Source organism: Miniopterus schreibersii (genome assembly GCF_964146895.1).
Source record: "Miniopterus schreibersii genome assembly, chromosome: 2".
NCBI lineage: Eukaryota > Metazoa > Chordata > Mammalia > Chiroptera > Miniopteridae > Miniopterus > Miniopterus schreibersii.
In genome coordinates this window covers 105,264,570-105,283,812 of record NC_138102.1, presented here as the reverse complement: position 1 = coordinate 105,283,812, position 19,243 = coordinate 105,264,570, and the positions used below count along the sequence as shown (strand labels likewise).

General features: G+C 37.4%; 1 protein-coding gene across 6 annotated transcripts in view; it reads left to right on the top strand.

Annotated features, from left to right (window-relative positions):
* ERC1 (ELKS/RAB6-interacting/CAST family member 1) overlaps window positions 1–19,243 on the top strand; it is a 426,664-nt gene that overhangs the window by 287,471 nt on the left and 119,950 nt on the right. The window lies entirely within an intron of this gene.

The window sequence follows — 19,243 nt, the reverse complement described above, 5'->3', positions numbered from 1 at the left end:
AGGGTTCAGTGGGAGCTTGGAGAGGGAGGAGCCCACGTACCCCTGGGATTGTTAGGGCAGGCTTCATAGACCTTTTAACTACATCTCTTGAAGGAAAAATAAGAGAAGAGAGCATTGACAGTATTCGTAATAGAGAAAATAGAAAAAGTCACAGAGGTATGAAATATTAAGGTGTATTTGAGAAACTAACAGAAATTTAGCATTGTTGGAGCAAAGATTATTCTGAGTGAGTTCTGAGGGATAAAGTTGGAAGGGCCTTAGCATGCTACTAGTTACAGTTTTTATTCTGTAGGCTAGGGAGCAGGGAAGTGACATGATCCTACCCTTATTTCAGGATGGTAATGCTGGCGCTGTTAAGGACGGATTGGAATGGGGAGGGGCTAGAGTAAGACCAGTAAGGAACCCATTGGATGAGTCCAGACAAGAATACTCTCTAAATTTAAGAATTAAACATACTCATAGAGCCTTAATGAAATAAATACCAATATCTATGTAATCTGCCTTTTTAACCTGTCACTCATCCTGTATTCAATTCTTTCCAGCCCCTGAACTAACCAGTCCTTGCACTAGGCAGCTTTGAAATGTTTATTAAGAAAATGTCCCTGTTTTGACAGACAGGAGCCGGAGCACCTGGACTGAAAGCAGATTTTATAGCTCTACTGTGGATTTGTCATGTAGGCAGCATGAGATCAACAGAGCTCTATGCAATTAACCTTCATAAGTAAATGACCAGTTTTTTCCAATGTAGATTTCATCCCTCCAAAGAGAGCAACATTTGTTTCAACTAGTATTTCAACCTTTTGCCTGTACCAGAGACTTAAAATTATTTTATGGGACATTCATATTATAGTAGCTTTGGTATTAATCTTTGTATTTTACAGTTTCAGAACTTTGCTTCTCATTATTTTTGTATGAAAATATTTATTCATCATACTCCTTTTCATTTAAAATATTCCTATAAGCTACATCAGGAATACTATATTTAACATAAAAACTACATGTCTATTCTTCCTTGAAGCAGATTGTCTTGTAACTTTATAGTTAGGTTAGTATTGATATTGAGTCTTTTTTTTAGGAAGTTACATAGCAGTTATCAACTCATCACTTTCATTACTGAATCATTTAGCTGTCCTTTCCACCCTCCGTCATGCATCCTCTTCATTCTCCCCTTCTGGGTAACGTCTCAGATGCTTTTATTCCATCCTCGGCAATGCTAGGAAAGATTAGCATATCATACAGCTCCTGTTAGTGCTGGACTTCCCTTTACTAATGCTTCTAATGTACGTGCTCATATGCTGAATAAACTCTATTGTGGTGCTTATCTATTAAATCATGGAGTTTGTATATAAAAAAATTTTATCTTTGTTTACAAATAACTATGTTGAAATAGTTTTATGAGACTGGAAGGCGGGAATGTGCAGTTTAGGGGAGGGGTAGTTTTTTGTTTTGTTTTGTTTTTTAAGGTAACTGATCTAGTCCTGCGGTGATTGGTTTTCTTTGCTAATCATAACCTAAATATAACATTCTCTTTGCTTTGAGTCAAAAAGATACCGCTCTCTCAAGAGGAGGAAAGGAAAGATTGCAACCACATGGAAGTTTATATTGTGAAATCCCTTCCAGAAAATTTTGGTCATCGTGTTGTAACAAAGCAAATACTCCTTAGCCACACTAATCTTGGGAAGTGAAACTTCGTATCTGTTTGACTTTTAGCTAAAGGTTAAAAGATATAATTGGAGAGAAATAGAAAACCTGAAGTATAATTGGGTTTCTTCTTTCTATTTTTGTTGTCACAATCTGAGCTCTCTAGGAAAACTAACGTTTGTTAAGTGCCTAACGTGTCAGGCTCACAGCTGTAGCAGAGGTATATTAAATTGTCTCGAGCTTAACAACTACACTGCAAAGTTAGGCGTTTATATCGCCATTTTCTAGGCAAGGAAAATGAGGTTCAAGAAGTTACTTGCCTCAGATCAGAGTTAGTACATGACAGAGTCAAAGTCCCAAGCACGTGCTTTTTCTTATGCCTCATAGTATGGCTCCAGTCAGAGGGTTTTAATTAGCTAATTATTTATTCTGTTCTTTTTAAAATATAAGTAACAGCAAAAAGTAGAAAAAAGAAAAAAGCCCAAACATGATTAGGAAATAATCATGATTTGTAGTGGGTATTGATTCCTGTCATATTTCTATGCACATATACAGAAGGAAAAATAGGAGGAAAATGAATGAGAGCATCATAACATGCATGTTGAATAAAAATTTAATTTAACATAATGAACAAATGGGATTTCAGTTGGATATTTATTTACTGTTCATAGAAGAATTCCTAAAATACCCTCCCAAGCATTAGAAAAAGGACTGAGATTAGGGTTATGTTTTTCAACATTAAATCAGTATTAATTCACCCCATGTTCTAAAAAATGAGGAAATTAATACTTTTTCTCAGTAGTATTTAAAGATATATTTTTATTTTGGCATCACCAGGGTTTATAATGTTTATATTTGATTTTATAACTATAATTCCCAAATTTTTACTTAGTCCAGGTACTATATTTAAATTTAGTGCTTATCACCTGTCCTTTATCACATTTTCTCTTTACTTTTCTGAACTCTTTGCTTTGATTCTCTGGTGGTTGTTTTTTATTGAATTTTATTTTTAGTTGGCTTTTTCAGGAAAGATTTATGGATACTGGATTTTTCTTTTTAAATTTGTTTTTGCATGCACAATAATGTTTATTTTGACATTATACTTGAAGAATTACTAAACTGGTTATGAAATTCTTGGATGTGTTTCTTCTAATGCAGAATGGGTGAATGAATGTTCCCTGATACCTTTCCTATCCCCTCCTCATCTGAAACCTAGTTGTTCCCTCCTCCCAGACACAGTATAAGGGCTGGGAACTGACTTCACTCTGCTTTTGTATACCCTCAGTGACGTGGAGAGAAGGGACATTGCTCAATCAGGGCCTTGCACAGTCTTTGTTGGAGACCTGGGCTCATTTTTTTTCCTCTTCAATTTTGATAAATGTCATGTATTCATAATGGTAGGTGTGAGTAATGTTTAGACCATTTACAAAATTTTTTAGAATCCCTAGAAAGCAGTATATCTTGGGAGGTTTTTTTGCCTGTTCTGAGGCTTCTATAGAAAAATCTTTCTCCTGACTTTCATTTCTTGAGCTGTCAATTCACCCTTCTAGTCATTTTTTTCTTCCAAATTTAGGGTGGTTACTGGGAATTCTCACAGTATTATTACCTCATTTCTGATGTTGGTATTTTTCTGGGCTTAGAATATAGTCAAGAACTCCCTTCCCCACCAGAATTTTTATTTCCTTACCTGCAGCTAAAGTTAAGATTATGCCCTTTGTCTTATTTAGTTTATGCAGGTGACTATTTTCTAGGCTTTTACTGTGTTTTGTTTATTTCTTCTAAGTACTGGAAAGGAAATTCTGAAATCTGCCTTTAGGCAAAATTGCTATATTTAATTTTAAAGGCATTCTAAGAGAATTCAATATATATGAATCAGGGTGCTGCAAAATACTACTGTTACAACTAGGTTTCAGGTGTGGGCCAAGAGCAGCCTCATCTTCTTATCTCAGTTTTCTATACAAATATTATCATTTTCTATGTGATCCATGGTGTGGAAAGGGATGAGAAACACTGATCTAAACTCCAGGACCTAAAATCCACATGTTTTGCTCTTTTAACAACAACAAAGTTTGTTTTGGATATGGATTGCCTAAAATACATTCTCTACATTTCTATAACCTTTTCTTTTTCTAGGATTGAAAACTTTGTGTCTTCAGTTAGAATAATTAAAAATAGAAGATGAGAATCATAATTGCAGGTTCTGCACAGTTCTTGTTTTTTAAAGTTGTACATTTTGTTTGTGAAATGTGGTTATATCCAAATTTTAACACAAGTCTGTTTATTCAACAAGTGTTTATTAAATACCTATTTTAGATGCTAAGGAGAGATATGTAAATAAAAATACCTTGTAAAAAATAGGAGCATATATATAAAGCTACTTGTTTGTGGCTACACTGTACCATTCACATTATCAGCTCAATTCAAGCTTTGCTGTGCAGCTGGCCCTATAATGTACCACGTATAAAGGTAGCACAGAATTCTGATAGTAGTCACATTATATGAGACATAACAAGGGGTAGGAATTGATGATCAGGGACAGCTCCTAGGAGGTCATGATATCAGTAAAGGATTTTGAAAGCTGGATAGCAGTTCATAAGATGTGGAGAATTACAAGTAATTCAGTAACATTGGAGAATAAATTAGAATGGATAATGGAAGAATCATAATCATAGTTCATGTACTAAGGCCTTGTGTACCATGCTAAGGAATTTGGCCCTTATCATCTATATCAGTTATCTATTGCTACATGACAAATTACCCCAAACTTAGTGGGTTAAAACAATTATTGCCTCAGTTTCTGATAGTCCTGAATTCAGTAACCACTTAGCTATATGATCCAGGCCCAGGATCTCTCATGAGATTGCAGTTAAGCTGTCAGGTGGGGCTGCTGTCATCTGAAGCAGTTTTGTGGCTTCAGGAGCTATGGCTAAGATGGCTCACTCACATGGCTGTTGAGAAGAGTCCTGGCTGTTTGCAGGATACCTCATTTCTTCACTGAATGGGCCCCTCTCTCTGTAGGGCTGCTCACAGAATAGCAGCTGGCTTCCCACAGAGCTAGTGATCCAAGATTGAGAGGACACTGAAGACAGAAGCCACAGTATCTTTTATAACCTAATCTTGGAAGTGATATATATCACTTCTTCCATCTTCTATTTCTCACACAGATCAGCACTGGTATAATGTAAAAACAGGCTAGAAAAGGGTGTGAACACCACCAGGCTATGCGGATCATTGGGGGCCATGTTGGAGGCTATTAAATATTTTGAGCATATACAGGGTTGAGCAAAAGTAGGTTTACAGGTGTTCATGTGGAAAATAATACATTAATTTATAATAATACAAGAATAAACTGTGTTTCATATACTCAGCTGTAAACTTACTTTCTCCCCACCCTGTATGTGATATTCATATTTGTCAGTCAGTTCCATGCTTCTGTGTCTCTGGATTTGTTTTGTTCATTGGTTTATTTTGTCCTTCGGTTGCACATATGAGTAAGATCATGTGATCCTTGTCGTTCTCTGACTGGCTTATTTCACTTAGCATAATACTCTCCAGGTCCCACCATGCTGTCTCAAAGGGATCTTTTGTTTTTACAGCTGCATAACATTCCATTGTGTAAATGTCCAAGAAGAAGCTTGATATGATTTCAGTCTTCTTGAACTTGTAGAGACTAGTTTTGTGCCCTAACATGTAGCCTATCTTTGAAAATGTCCCATGTGCACTTGAGGAAAATGCATATTCTGCAGCTTTGGCATGAAATGTTCTGTAAATGTCAATTAAATCCACCTGATCTTGTGTGTCATTTAGGGTCACTGTTTCCTTATTGATTTTTTGTCTGGAAGATCCATCCAGTGAAGTCAATGGGGTGTTGAAGTCCCCTACTGTGACTGTATTGCTATCAGTCTCTCCCCTAGAGTCCTCCGGAGTTTTGTGGGTTTTGTTTTTTGTTTCTTGTTTTTAGCTTGTGTGAGTCTTTTGTTCTGAGATGAGTCTCTTGTAAACAACATATATTTGGGTCTTCTTTTCTTATCCATTCAGCTACCCTATGTCTTTTGATTGGAGCATTTAATCCATTTATATTTAAGGTTATTATTGATAGATGCTTATCTACTGCCATTTTATTTCTTTATGCCTAGGTTTCTTATTCTCTCTATTTCAACTTATTATGCAGTCCCTTTAACATTCCCTACAGTGCTGGTTTGGTAGTGATAAACTCCTTTAGTCTTTTTTTTGTCTGGGAAGCTCTTTATTTCACTACCTATTTTGAATGATGGCCTTGCTGGATAGAGTAGTATTGGTTTCAGATCCTTGCTTTTCATTACCTTGGATACTTCATACCATTCCCTTCTGGCCTGTAGAGTTTCTGATGAGAAATCAGCTGACAGCCCAGTGGGAACTCCTTTGTAGGTAACAGTTTGCTTTTCTCGTGCTGCCTTTAAGATTCTCTTAGTATTGAATGCTTGGCATTTTAATTATGATGTGTGTAGGCATGAGCCTCTTTGGGCTTTTCTTGCTTGGGACTCTCTGTGCCCTCTGAACTTGTGTGACTTTTTCCTTGACAAGGTTAGAGAAGTTTTCTGCCATTATTTCTTCAAACAGGTTCTCTAACCCTTGCTTAGTTTCTACTTTAGGCATTCCTATGATGTGAATATTGTTATGTTTCTTGTTGTCCCACAGATCCCTTAAACTGTCCTGTTTTTTAATTGTTCAGCCAGAGCTTCAACTTTATTAGATAACAGAGTTCACACTGGAGAAAAACTTTATGATGTATTGAGTGTGGCAAGACCTTCAGTCAGAGGTCAGATGCTATTAAGCACCAGAGAATCCACACTGGAGACTATTAATGTAGGGAATGTGGGAAAACCTTCATCCACAGTTCAAATGTGGCTTGGCACTAGAGAATTCACCATGGAGAGAATCCCTGTGAATGTAAAGAATTGGGGACAGCCTTCAGCCAGGGCTCCAACCTCATTTAGCACCAGAGGGTTCACACTGGGAAGGAGGCATACCTGTGCCAGGAGTGCAGATGCGCAGTTAGCCACAGCTCCTTCCTCAGTGAGCACCAAGCACAACACCAGTGTATCCACACCAGGGAGAAGCCTATGAGTACAGCTAGTACAACATGCCTTCAGGGCCCTGTCAGGCTTCTTCACACACCAAAGGATTCACGTGGGACAGAAGCCTTCTGCTACACTGAGAGCAGGCAGGCTTTCTACCTGAGCTTCCATCTTATCCAGCATCAGAGGATCCACAGCAGAGAGTAAACCTGGGATAAGGGGAATGTGGAGCAGGAAAATGTGTAAACAAAGGTTGTGGGGTGGGTACAACACTCATTAAGTTTCTGCCCATACCTAGAGGTTTGCATACTTCATTTCACATGCGATAAGAAAGATAATAAAGCTGTCTTGGTGGCTTAAATTCTTAGAAAAGAAAATCTGTCCCTTTTTATACGTTTCATTTATCACTTTACATTTCTTCAAGGCTGTTTACAAATATTTATTAATGTTCATATCTATTTAATATGCGGACCCTCTTTACAAAGGAGGAAACTGAAGGGGAAAAGCATGGTAAACTTAGGGGATCATAGTCCTAATGACAGGAAGAATTTTCATGTTTTAGTTTAAAAACAGCCAACTGTGGCCCAACTAAAAAATCTGACAATCCTCTTTTTATTTCTAGGAGAACCACTGATTGATTGACCATAATAGAATAAGTTGATGTTATCAGTCAATTGTTGTAGTGTATAAGATATAGACTGTATCTTGCCATTTATTTATTTATTAGATAGATGATTTTGAGGTTTTTTTGGTTTTGGGGTTTTTTTTAGATTTGGGGTTAGGGTCAACTGAGGATGGTATTTTGAAGTCCAGTGTTTAAATAGTAATAGAATTGAGACAAATGCAATTACTCATCTTTATTCATCTTTTTCAAGACTCACTCTTTGCAGTTTTCAAATGTATGTCTTGAAATATGTCATCAAAATACTAAAATATATATTAGTGCTAGGTACTTTTTCAAAGTGCACTGAACTTATTAATCAATTTAATATACACTCAAAGCAAAACTAACACTTTGAAGAGGGAAGTTGAGGTGATATAGTAATTTCTCTGTAAAGAAAGTCTGTGACACTCAAATGTTTATTTTGATGGTCCTTAAAATGTATTTCCTACAAAATATTAAGTTTTGCAGTTGGTATCGATTTTCACATTAGCAACAAAAAGTATCCTTTTTGCTGCCAGGTTAAGAATTTAAGGCTTATCTAGAAGTAAACACTTTTTTAAATGCCATTTTCTCATAGATCGTTCCAACTAGTTGACTCTCTAGAGTGTAATTCATTTTACAGCATGTTGTCTGCAGTGTTTATTTACACTGTCTGGCAGGCTACAAAGGTTTGTGGCATTTCCTAGTGGGAAACAACTCATGGCCAATCTAAATGATCTGCCACTGCCTCTTCCTGGTTTGGATGTCTGTTCTAGGAAATCACAGATGCACAAGTGAGCCAGCAAGGTCATTAAGAAAGAACTTGGCATCTCTTGTTTGCAGCAGTTTTAATACATATTAAGTAAAGAACTTTTGTTACTTAATTCTTTTTAGGAAATTTGTTGGATGGTATGGTCAATGATGAAGAATCAGCTTAAGGAAAAAATGTATAATGTCCTACAACATATGACAAGATTTCCTACTCAGGACTTAAAAAGACCTGTGTCCCTTGAGATATATGAGAGATCACATCATCAAAATGGAATTTATAGTTGCTGAGAATTCCTATACTCATTTCTTTTCTCTCTTTTTGATTGACTGGAAAGCTTTGAGCCTTTATATGTTTATGATTTAATCATTGTAGTTTACCTTGACCTCCAATCTCCATGCTCACATTTTTTAACACCTTGAGTTGTGTACCATTCAGTCATTTCAATCACTTGAGAAGGTATGAAGAGGCTAATGAACTAGACTCCATATTTTCTCTTGACCTGTTTCTTAATGTAAAGGAATATAGTAAAAGCACTGCAGCTTTTTATATGTATTGTTGGCCGCAAAACATAACAATTAATCAAGTAGGTCTTTGTTGAATAGAAGTAAATTTGCCTCAGTTGGTGTCAGTTCTGTGGTCATAATAGAGTCACAACAATTCTTTTTCTCCAGGGTTTCTACAAGAAGCAGCATAAAACAGTATTAGTATGTGCCTGGCCTGTGGCATGGAGGCTTCAGTAAGTCCAAAATGAGATTGATTAGGATTAGTAGTTTTTGTCTAGTTAAAACTGTTTGGCATCTTGGCTTAAAAGTAGTTCTTCTTGATAACTAGAAATGTGGTTTAGTTTGTTGTGGTTGTTTTTTTTTTTTGAGCACTCTATGCATTTTATTCAAATTTCTGAGGACATAAAAGATAGCTTGGTGATTATACATAGAGTTTTATGTAAAAAGCCCTAGGAGTTTAACAAACACATAACCTTTACAACTGGTTATACTTACAGTTTCCCTAAACTAGAGAATGGAACTCTGGCCAATGCTGGTTTACAATGAAGATCATATCTACATAAATCACACTGATTGCAATGTAGGCCTTCAAGCCCAGAGAATGCACTTGCAATTTTGTCCCCAGGATCACTACTGCTCGTGCTTCTTATTGAGTTATCTAGAGCTTCACAGTCCCTTGCTTTTCTATTTTAGACACCAAAAGAGGGGCTCCTCTTGGTTTATGACTTTTAAAGGCTGGGAGGATTAAGAGGGAAATTTAACATGGGGAACATTATTTTCTTAAGTGGGTAAATAAATTCAGAGAAAAACAGAGGACAAAGAAGAAAAGAGAATGGGATACATTTAAATTTATTCTATATTCTGTCACCATAATTCACTCAGAAGGGATGCCTTTGGAATTTAGTGTTTAGTGTTAAAAGGAACAGGCCTGGGGCATGTACATGCCAGCACTGAGAAACAGTGGTGGATTGAGACCTATTGTATTTTTTAAGTGATTCCAGGGCTGTCCAGGTGTCCTGATTTAAAAGCTGCTTCTCGAGTCAGGAAATTGTATCTTGTTCTGAGGTTTACTGTAATAAAGTACACAGTCCTAGGGGATGGTATTGTTGGCTCCATGAATCACTTTACAAGCTGGCTGTCCTGACCCAAGCCCCATGATTTATTTATGCCGTACCATAGTAGGAATGGCAAATATGTAAGCCACACATGGTTTCTGGGTTGGGATGGGTCTTTACCTGGGAAATTGCCATAAATTCATAAAGTGAGATAGGGCAGAGCAAGCTGCAGCTCATGTCACTTCCAAGAGATCTCTTCCTATTTTATAGGGAATGTATAATTCTAGAGCTGGTTTATAAGTTCAGCATTCTCCTTGGAATGAAGTGTATCCTTGGATGTATTGTGTGCTGTGTTTTAGCCTACCCAGTCTTTGATTCATTGCTTACAAATCTAAAAAATAGCTCTGAAATGTTGTCTAGTCCTGTTGTCTCTAATATTTTCTCTTGTATTACACCTATAAAGTGGAATTGACTTGAATATTTTAGATTGTTACCCATAAATTTTTCAAGCAATTTTTTTTTTCATTTTTGTTTGGAAAATACAGCATTGGACTAATAAGCCACTGATCAATCATCCTCTTTTCTTTCTAATCTTACTATACCAGTATTGTAATAACATTAGAATTCTGCCTAGCTTTTGGAACTCGATTCCCCAGCACTAAGAGGTGCTATTAGATTTGCACTTAGGATTTATATGGGCAGCCAAATATTGAGCCAAAATGGACAACATAATTAATTTTTCATTTTACCTTTTTTAAATTTTTTATCTTCCCACCCCTGGCCCCTTTGACAACCATCAGCTTGTTCTCTATATCTTTGGGTCTGTTTCTGTTACATTTAGTTTATTCATTTGTTTTTTAGATTCCACATATAAATAAGATCATATGGTATTTGTCTTCGTCTGACTTATTTTACTTACCATAATACCATTTAGGTCCATCCATGTTGTTGCAAATGACAAGATTTCTTGCTGTTTTATTGGTGACTAATATTCCATTGTATGCATATATATATGTGTACATACACACACACATACACATACACACATATATCACACCTTCTTTATCCATTCATCTATTGATGGACATCTAGGTTGCTTCCTTATCTTGGCTATTCCTAGAATGCCACAGTGGACATAGAGGTGCATATATCTTTTCAAATTAGTGTTCTTGTTTTTTCTGATAAATACCCAGAAGTGGAATTGCTGGATCGTTTGGCAGCCGAACAACTCTCGTCACCCCATTGGCTATTCGGGTTGGGGAAACAAGGTTCTTCTGTTTCAGAGCTAAAGAGCATTCAGTCTCTCATTTAACCAGCAAAGATTTTGTGCAGACTCTCAGCAATCCAATTAAAAAGCAGACCTTAAAAGCAGCAACCCATTTTTTTATTTTTATTTTTTTAAGCGAAAGCAAAAATTTATTGAAGGAGAGACAAAAGCTCCCACCGCAGTGAGAGGAGTCCCGAACAGGTAGCCCATAGCAGCCCATTTTTTTGCTCTTGTCCTGGGTCATCTCAACCCTTATCCACCTCAAGGATATTCTGAGAACAGCTCGAATGAAGTCACAGCCTGCTACTTAAAGCAAGGCGGCCCAGGATTCAGAGAGATTCACCCAGGTTCACCTGATGCAGAGCATGGAACCACTGGGGCATAGTGTACTTAGCACTGGGGCCAGGTCTGCCGGGGTGGTACTGGGTGGGCTTCTGAATCCTGCTGCACTATGTCATGTAAATGTCAACTTGAGAAACATCCAAACCTGTAGATAATTTTTATAAGAGTTTATTTGTGCCAAACTGACAACGTGTGCCAGGAAGCAAGATTTCACATGCTCCCTCTAATGTGTTTCTCATTTCATTAATGCATTCTTCAGGTCTGCTTGCTTCTTAGACTTTCTAACACTTTGTTGAAGTTTTCCCTACGTTTCTCTAATCCACCCTGAAGTTTAGTGCGCATCCTTATGATTGCTTCTTTTAATTCTTTATCAGGCAAATTACTTATTTCCATTTCCTTAGGGCTTTTCCCCAGGGGAAAATGTTCCCTCATTTGAGAGATATTCTTTTATCTTTTCATTTTGTTTGACTTCCTGTGTTTGTTTGCATGAATCAGACAAAATAGCGGTCTCTTCCATTCTTGGAAAAGTAGTCTTTTGTAGATGTCGGCTCTGTGTAGACTGCATGTGCAGAGTGGTTTTGGTAGGCATATAGGAGCCCAGCGGGTGCCTAAGCCATCCGGGGTGCTGGTCCACTGAGTCGAGCAGCTCCAGGTGGGGAGGCCAAGTGCATATAGTAATGCCCTGTAGATTCTGATTGCTCCTTCTGTTCCTGCCTAAACAGGCTCAGGTAATGATGTGTCCAGAAACACACTGCAGCAACCTTGCAGGCAGTCCAGAGCACTGGGAAGAGAGCCCCACCCACTCAGTGGAGGGGGAGGGGGCCTTAAATTGTGGCACTCACTGCCCTTTCTGATCCCAGAGAATTCCTGCAGCCTCCATTGAGCTCTCCAGCCTTCTCTATACAATCTCTCTCTCATTTTTTGTTACCAAAGTGGTCCCTGTGCACAGGAGACCTCCTTTTAGGCTTTATGTGCCAGGTAGTTTTGGGAAGCTACTTGGAGCCCAGCAGATGTTTATGGCGCCTGAGGCACTAGCCTGCTCTTCCACTAGCTCTCTGCAGGGTGTCCAGGTGGGTGTGGTAATGCCCTGTAGATCCTGCTTGCTCCCTTTGTTTGGAAGCAAAGGCTCCAGGCAGTGTAGCTGGGAACTCTAGGAAGGAGAAAGCACCTGAATAGAGCTCCTACCCACCCCATCATCGTGGAGGGGAACATAAACTGTGGCACTCATTGGCTGTGGGAAGGCTCCCTAGGCTTCCCTGCCTTCTCTATTTGGGTCTCCTCTTATTTGTTGTCAGACGCTGTTCATTTAGAGCAGCTTCACAGGAGTAATTGTTTGATTTTCCTGATGGGAGGCAGCAAGTTGAGCTTCTTCCTACACCACCACCATCTTGGACCTTATAATTTTTCATTTTAACCTGAATAAAATAGTCTATTAATTAAACTTTTTATTTTGAGGTCATTATAGATTCACATGAGTTGTAAGAAATAATACGGAGAGATCTCCTGTAATCTTTAGGTAGTTTCCCCAGTGGTGATAAGTTACAAAACCAAGATGTAATACTTTCTACAAGATCACAACCAGGATATAGCTGAGATACAGAACATTTCTGTCACCACACGGATCCCCTTTTATAGCCACATACCCACCTGCCTTTCACCCCCACCCCATACTTATGTCTTGGCAGCCACTAATCTGATCTCTATTTCCATAATTTTGTCATTTCAAGAATGTTATATAAATGGAAACATATAGAATATAATCTTTTTAGTTTTTCCCCCACTCTACATAATTATCTGGAGATTCATCCAGATTGTTGCATCTATCAGTAGTTCTTTCCTTTTTATTATTGAGTAATATTCCCTGACATGTACGCACTACACTCTGTTTAACCATTCACCTGTTGGAGGACATCTGGGTTCCCCTTTTTGTCAATTGTGTATAAACCCGCTATAAACATTTCTGCATAGGTCTTTGTGTGAGCTTGTTTTTATATTTCTAGAATAAATGCCTGGGTGTACGATTGATGGGTCATTAGGTAGTTGCATGTTTAATATTGTACAAAGCTACCAAACTGTTTTCAAGACTGTCAGTATCATACTATGTTCCCAGCAGCAATATATGAGTGATGCCATTTTTTCACATCCTCACCAACATTTGGTGTTGTCTCAATTTTTATTTTAGCAATTCTTTATTTTTATTGAATTTATTGGGATGACATTGATTAATAAAATTATATAGGTTTCAGGTGTACAGTTCTATAATACATCACCTGTATATTGTATTGTGTGTTCACCACCCCCACTCAAGTCTCTTTCTATCACTGTTTATTCCCCCTTTACCCTCTTCTACCTCCCCCCACCCTACTTTCTCTCTGGTAATCACCATACTGTTGTCTGTGTCTGAGGTTTTTTTCTTTGCTTAATCCCTTTACTTTTTCGCTCAGCCGCCCCTCCTCCCTCCCGAACAACTGGCAGTCTCTTCTCTATCTATGAGTCTGTTTCTATTTTGTTTGTTAGTTTATTTCATTTAGCATAATGCTCCCCAGGTCCATCCATGTTGTCACAAGGGTAAGATTTTCTTTTTTATGGCCAAGTAATATTTTATTAAGTAAATGCACCACAACTTTTTTATTCACTCATTTACTGATGGACACTTGGCATGCTTCCAAATGTTGGCTATTGTAAAAATCACTGCAGTGAACATAGAGGTGCATATATTCTTTTGAATTAGTGTTTTGTGTTTCTTCGGATATAGTGCCAGAAGTGGAATCGCTGGGTCATAAGCCAGTGCCATTTAAAAAAATTTTAAAGTAACTCCATACTGCTTTCCACAGTGGGTGCACCAACCTGCATTCCCACCAACACTGCACTAGGATTCCCTTTTCGCCACACCCACGCCAACACTTACATGTTGATTTATTGAAGATAGCTATTCTGATAGGTATGAGGTGATATCTCATTGTCGTTTTAATTTGCATTTCTCTGATGATTAGTGACTTTAAGTATCTTTTCAGATTTCTATTGGCCCTCTGCATGTCCTCTTTGGAAAAGTGTCTATTCAGGCCCTTTGCTCATTTTTTAATTGGATTGTTTGTTTTCATGGTACTGAGTTTTATAAGTTCTTTATAAATTTTGAATATTAATCTCTTATCAGATATATCATTGGCAAATATGTTCTCCCAATCAGTGGGTTGTCTTTTCATTTTGTTGATGGTTTCTTTTGCTGTGCAAAAGCTTTATAGTTTGATATGGTCCCATTTGTTTATTTTTTCCCTTGAATCCCTTGCCCTAGGAGATAGATATATTGGCAAAAATATTGCCACGAGAGTTGATATTTTACTGCCTTTGTTTTCTTCTAATATTTTGATTGTTTCACAACTTATATTTAAATCCTTAATCTATTCTGAATTTATACTTGTGTATAGTGTAAGTTGGAGGTCTAGTTTCATTTTTTTTGCATGTACCTGTTCAATTTTTCCAACACCATTTATTGAAGAGACTGTCTTTACTCCATTGTATGCTCTTGCCTCCTTTGTCAAATGTTAATTGATCTTAAAGGGGTGGGTTGATTTCTGGGCTCTCTGTTCTTTTTCATTGATTTATACAACTGTTCTTATGCCACTACCGGGCAGTTTTGATTACAATGGCCTTATAGGTATCAGTTATTGTGTCACCTCCAAGTTTGTTCTTCTTTCTCAAGATTGGTGAGGCTAATCGGGGTCTTTTTTGGTTCCATGTAAGTTTTTGGACTATTTGTTCTAGATCTGTGAAATATGCCATTGGTATTTTAATAAGAATTGCATTGAATCTATTGATTGCATTGGGTAGTAAGGACATTCTAATGATGTTGTCTTCCAATCTATAAACATGGTATATGCTTCCACTTATTTGTATCTTCCTCAGTTTCTTTTTTCAATGTCCTGTAGTTTTCCAAGGACAGGTCTTTTACCTCCTTGGTTAAATTTATTCCTAGGTACCTTTTGTTGTTGTTGTTGCAGTAGTAATTGGGTTTGTTTTCTTAGTTTCTCTTTCTGATAATTCATTATTGGTATATAAACATGCCATCCATTTCTGAATATTGTTTTGTACCCTGCTACTTTACCAAATTCATGTTTTAGATCTAGTAGTTTTTTGGTGGAGTCCTTAGGGTTTTCTATGTACAGTGTCATGTCATCTGCGAATAATGACAGTTTTACTTACTCCTTTCCAATTTTGGCATCTTTTATTTCTTCTTCTTTGATGCTTATGGCTGGGACTTCCAGTACTGTGTTGACTAAGAATGGCTGGTGTGGCTTGGTTGGTTGGAGCATCGTTTCATACACCAAGAGGTGGTGGGTTCAGTTCCTGGTCAGTGCACATACCCAGGTAGTGAGTACAATCCCTGGTCAGGGTGGGTGCAGGAGGCAGCCCATCATTGTATCTCTCTTGCATTGTTGTTTTTCCCACTCACTCTCTCACTTACTCTAAAATCAATCAATAAAGAGTGGTGAAATCAGACATCCCTGTGTTGTTCCTGATCTTAAGGGAAATGCTTTTAGTTTTTATCCATTGAGTATGATGTTGGCTGTAGGTTTGACATATATGGCTTTTATTATGTTGAGATATGATCCCTTTATTTCCACTTTGCTGAGAGTTTTTATCATAAATGGGTGCTGGGTTTTGTCATATGCTTTTTCGCATCTATTTATATGATCATGTGATTTTTATCCTTTATTTTGTTTATTTGATGTGTCACATTTATTGATTTGCGAATATTGTACTAACCTTGCACCCCTGGAATAAATCTCACTTGGTCATGGTGTATGATATTTTTAATGTATTGCAGGATCCAGTTTGCTAATATTTTGTTGAGAATTTTAGCACCTATGTTCATCAGGGATATTGGCCTATAATTTTCTTTCTTTGTAGTATCTTTATCTGGTTTTGTAATTAGGATAATGCTGACCTTGTAATAAACAGCTTGGAAGTCTTTCCTTCTCTTGAATTTTTTTGAATAGTTTGAGAAGGGTAGGTTTTAGTTCTTCTGTGAATGTTTGGTAAAATTCACCTGTCGAAGCCATTCAGTCCAGGACTTCTGTTTGCTGGGAGTAGTTTGTTACTGTTTTCATTTCATTAGCTGTAATCAGCCTGTTCAGATTGTCTGATTCTTCCTGATTCAATTTGGGGAGATCATATGTTTCTAGAAATTTATCTATTTTGCCCAGGTTGTCCAATTTGTTGGCCTATAGTTGTTTATTAGTATTTTATTACAGTCTTTTGTATTTCTGTGGTGTCAGTTGTTACTTCCCCTTTTTCATTTCTGATATTATTTTTTGGGGCCTTTCTATTTTTTTCTTGATGAGTCTGGTTAAAGGTTCATCAATCTTGTTTACATTTTCAAAGAACAAGCTTTTGTTTTCACAGATCTTTTTAGTCTGTGTGTCCTTTATTTTCATTCTAATCTTCGTTATTTCCTTCCTTCTGCTTACTCTGGGCTTTGTCTGTTCTTTTTCTAGTTCTTATAGGTGTAGGGTTAGATTGTTTATTTGAGATTATTCTTGCTTCCTGAGGTAGGCCTGTACTGTATATTACTTTGAACTTCCCTCTCAGGATTGTTTCACTGTGTCCCATAGTTTTTGGGTTGTTACGTGTTCACTTTCATTTTTTTCCAGGTAATTTTTATTTCTTTGTTGATCTCATTGTTAATCCATTTATTGTTTTATAACATGCTATTTTAGCCTCCACGCATTTTAACATATTTCAGGTTTTTTATTGTAGTTGATTTCTAGCCTCATATCATTTTGATCCAATAAGATGCTTGATATGATTCAATCTTCTCGAACTTGTTCAAACTTATTTTGTGTCCTAACATGTGGTCTGTCTTTAAGAGTGTTCCATGTGCATTTGAGAAAAATGTGTATCCTGCTGCTTTGGGGTGAAATGTTCTGTAAATATCAACTACATCCATCTGATCCAGTATGTCATTTAAAATTGCTGTTGCCTTACTGATTTTTTGTTTGGAAGTTCTATCCATTGATGTCACTGGAGTGCTAAAGTCCCCTACTATGACTGTATAACTGTCTATCTCTCCCTTACAGTCCACCAAGATTTTCTTTCTTTATTTAGGTGCTCCTCTGTTGGGTGCATATATATTTAAAAGGATTATATCTTCTTGTTGGATTGATACGTTTATTACTATGTAGTGACCTTCTTTGTCTTTTGTTTTAAAGTCTGTTTTGTCAGAGATACTATTGCTATCCCAGCTTTTATTTTCATTTCTATTTGCATGGAATATTTTTTTCTGTCCCGTTACTTTCGGTCTGTGTGTGTCTTTTGTTCTGAAGTCCTTCTCTTAGACTACTTATATATGGGTCGTGATTTCTTATCCATTCAGCTACCCTGTGTCTTTTGATTGGAGCATTTAATTCATTTTCATTTAAGGTTATTATTGATAGATATTAATTACCTTTTTTTTCTTTATACCTATGTTCCTCTCTCTCTATTTCTACTTCTTAAAGCAGTCCCTTTAACATTTCTTATAATACCGGTTTGGTGGTAATGAACTCCCTTAGCCTTTTTTTGTCTGGGAAACTTTATTTCACCTTTAATTTTAAATGATAGCCTTGCTTGGTAGAGTAGTCTTCGTTGCAGTTCCTTGCTTTTTATCACTTTTAATATTTCATGCCATTCCCTTTTGGCCAGAAGTGTTTCAGTTGAGAAATCATCTGACAGATTTATAGGAACTCCCTTCTATATAACTGACTGTCTCTCTTTCTGCTTTTGAGATTTTCTCTTTGTCATTAACCTTTGCCAGTTTAATTATGATGTGTCTTGGTGTGGGTCTCTTGGGGTTCATCTTTATTGGGACTCTGTGCTTTCTGAACTTGTGTGACTTTTCCCTCACTAGTTAGGGAAGTTTTCCATCCCTTGCGTACTCTCTTCTCCTTCTGGTATCCCTATGATTCAGATTTTGTTACATTTGATTTTTGTCCCAGAGGTCCCGTGACTTTGCAAATTTTTTTAATTATCTCTTTTTCTTTGTTTGTTTTGATGCTCTGCTTGGATGCTCGCTGTTATCTTGTCCTCTAAATCACTGATTCGATCCTCTGCTTCATCAAACCTGCTGTTGATTCTTTCTACTGTGTTCTTCATTTCTGTCTGGTTCTATTTTATGGTTTCTATGTCCTTTTTAATGCTTACTATCTCTTTAAGTTCTCACTGAGATTATCCATTTTTACCCTAAGATCCTTGAGCACCCTTATAACCATTGTTTTAAACTCTGCATCTGGTATTTCGGTCCCTTCCATTTCATTTAATTTTTTTTTCTGGGGATTTCTTTTGTTTTTTCATTTGTGGCATATTTCTTTGCCTCCCCATTTTGTCCCTTTGTATTAGATAGACCTGCTGTGACTCACAAACTTTTTATGATGGCTTTATGATGAAGGGGTCTTGCTGGGCTCAGTGGCACAACCTTCCAGGTCACCTGAGCTGTGTGCTCCAGGAATGTTTCTTGTGGATTATGTGGATCCTCCTGTTGTAGTTGAGTCTTGAATGCTGTTGTCCCTTTCATGGGTGGTGTTAACCCTTCAGGCAAACTGACTATAAGGTTAATCCTCAATTACCACCAGAATATCCTTTAGGGTGTGCCACTTGTGTGACTAGTTGGTTTGAGTTCTTTTGTCGTCTGAAGCCCACCCTTCGTATTGGTTCTGGGTCTATTTTGGGGGAGTTCAGGTACAGGTCAATGTCAGACATTGTTTTTAACTGGCCTTGGGCTACCTTTCTGGAGCTACCACACTGTTCACTGTTTATGTCTACTGGACCTGGGTGTGCATTGGAGGGGCTAATCAATCTATATATAAGGGTCAGCTTCCTCCAGCTAGAGCTGGAGGCAGATCTGTAGAAGAACCATGGCCTCCACCTGTCAGCTACTCCGTCGTCCACTGAGGTTGCTTGGTCTTCCTTCAGAGTCTTCCAGAGAAAG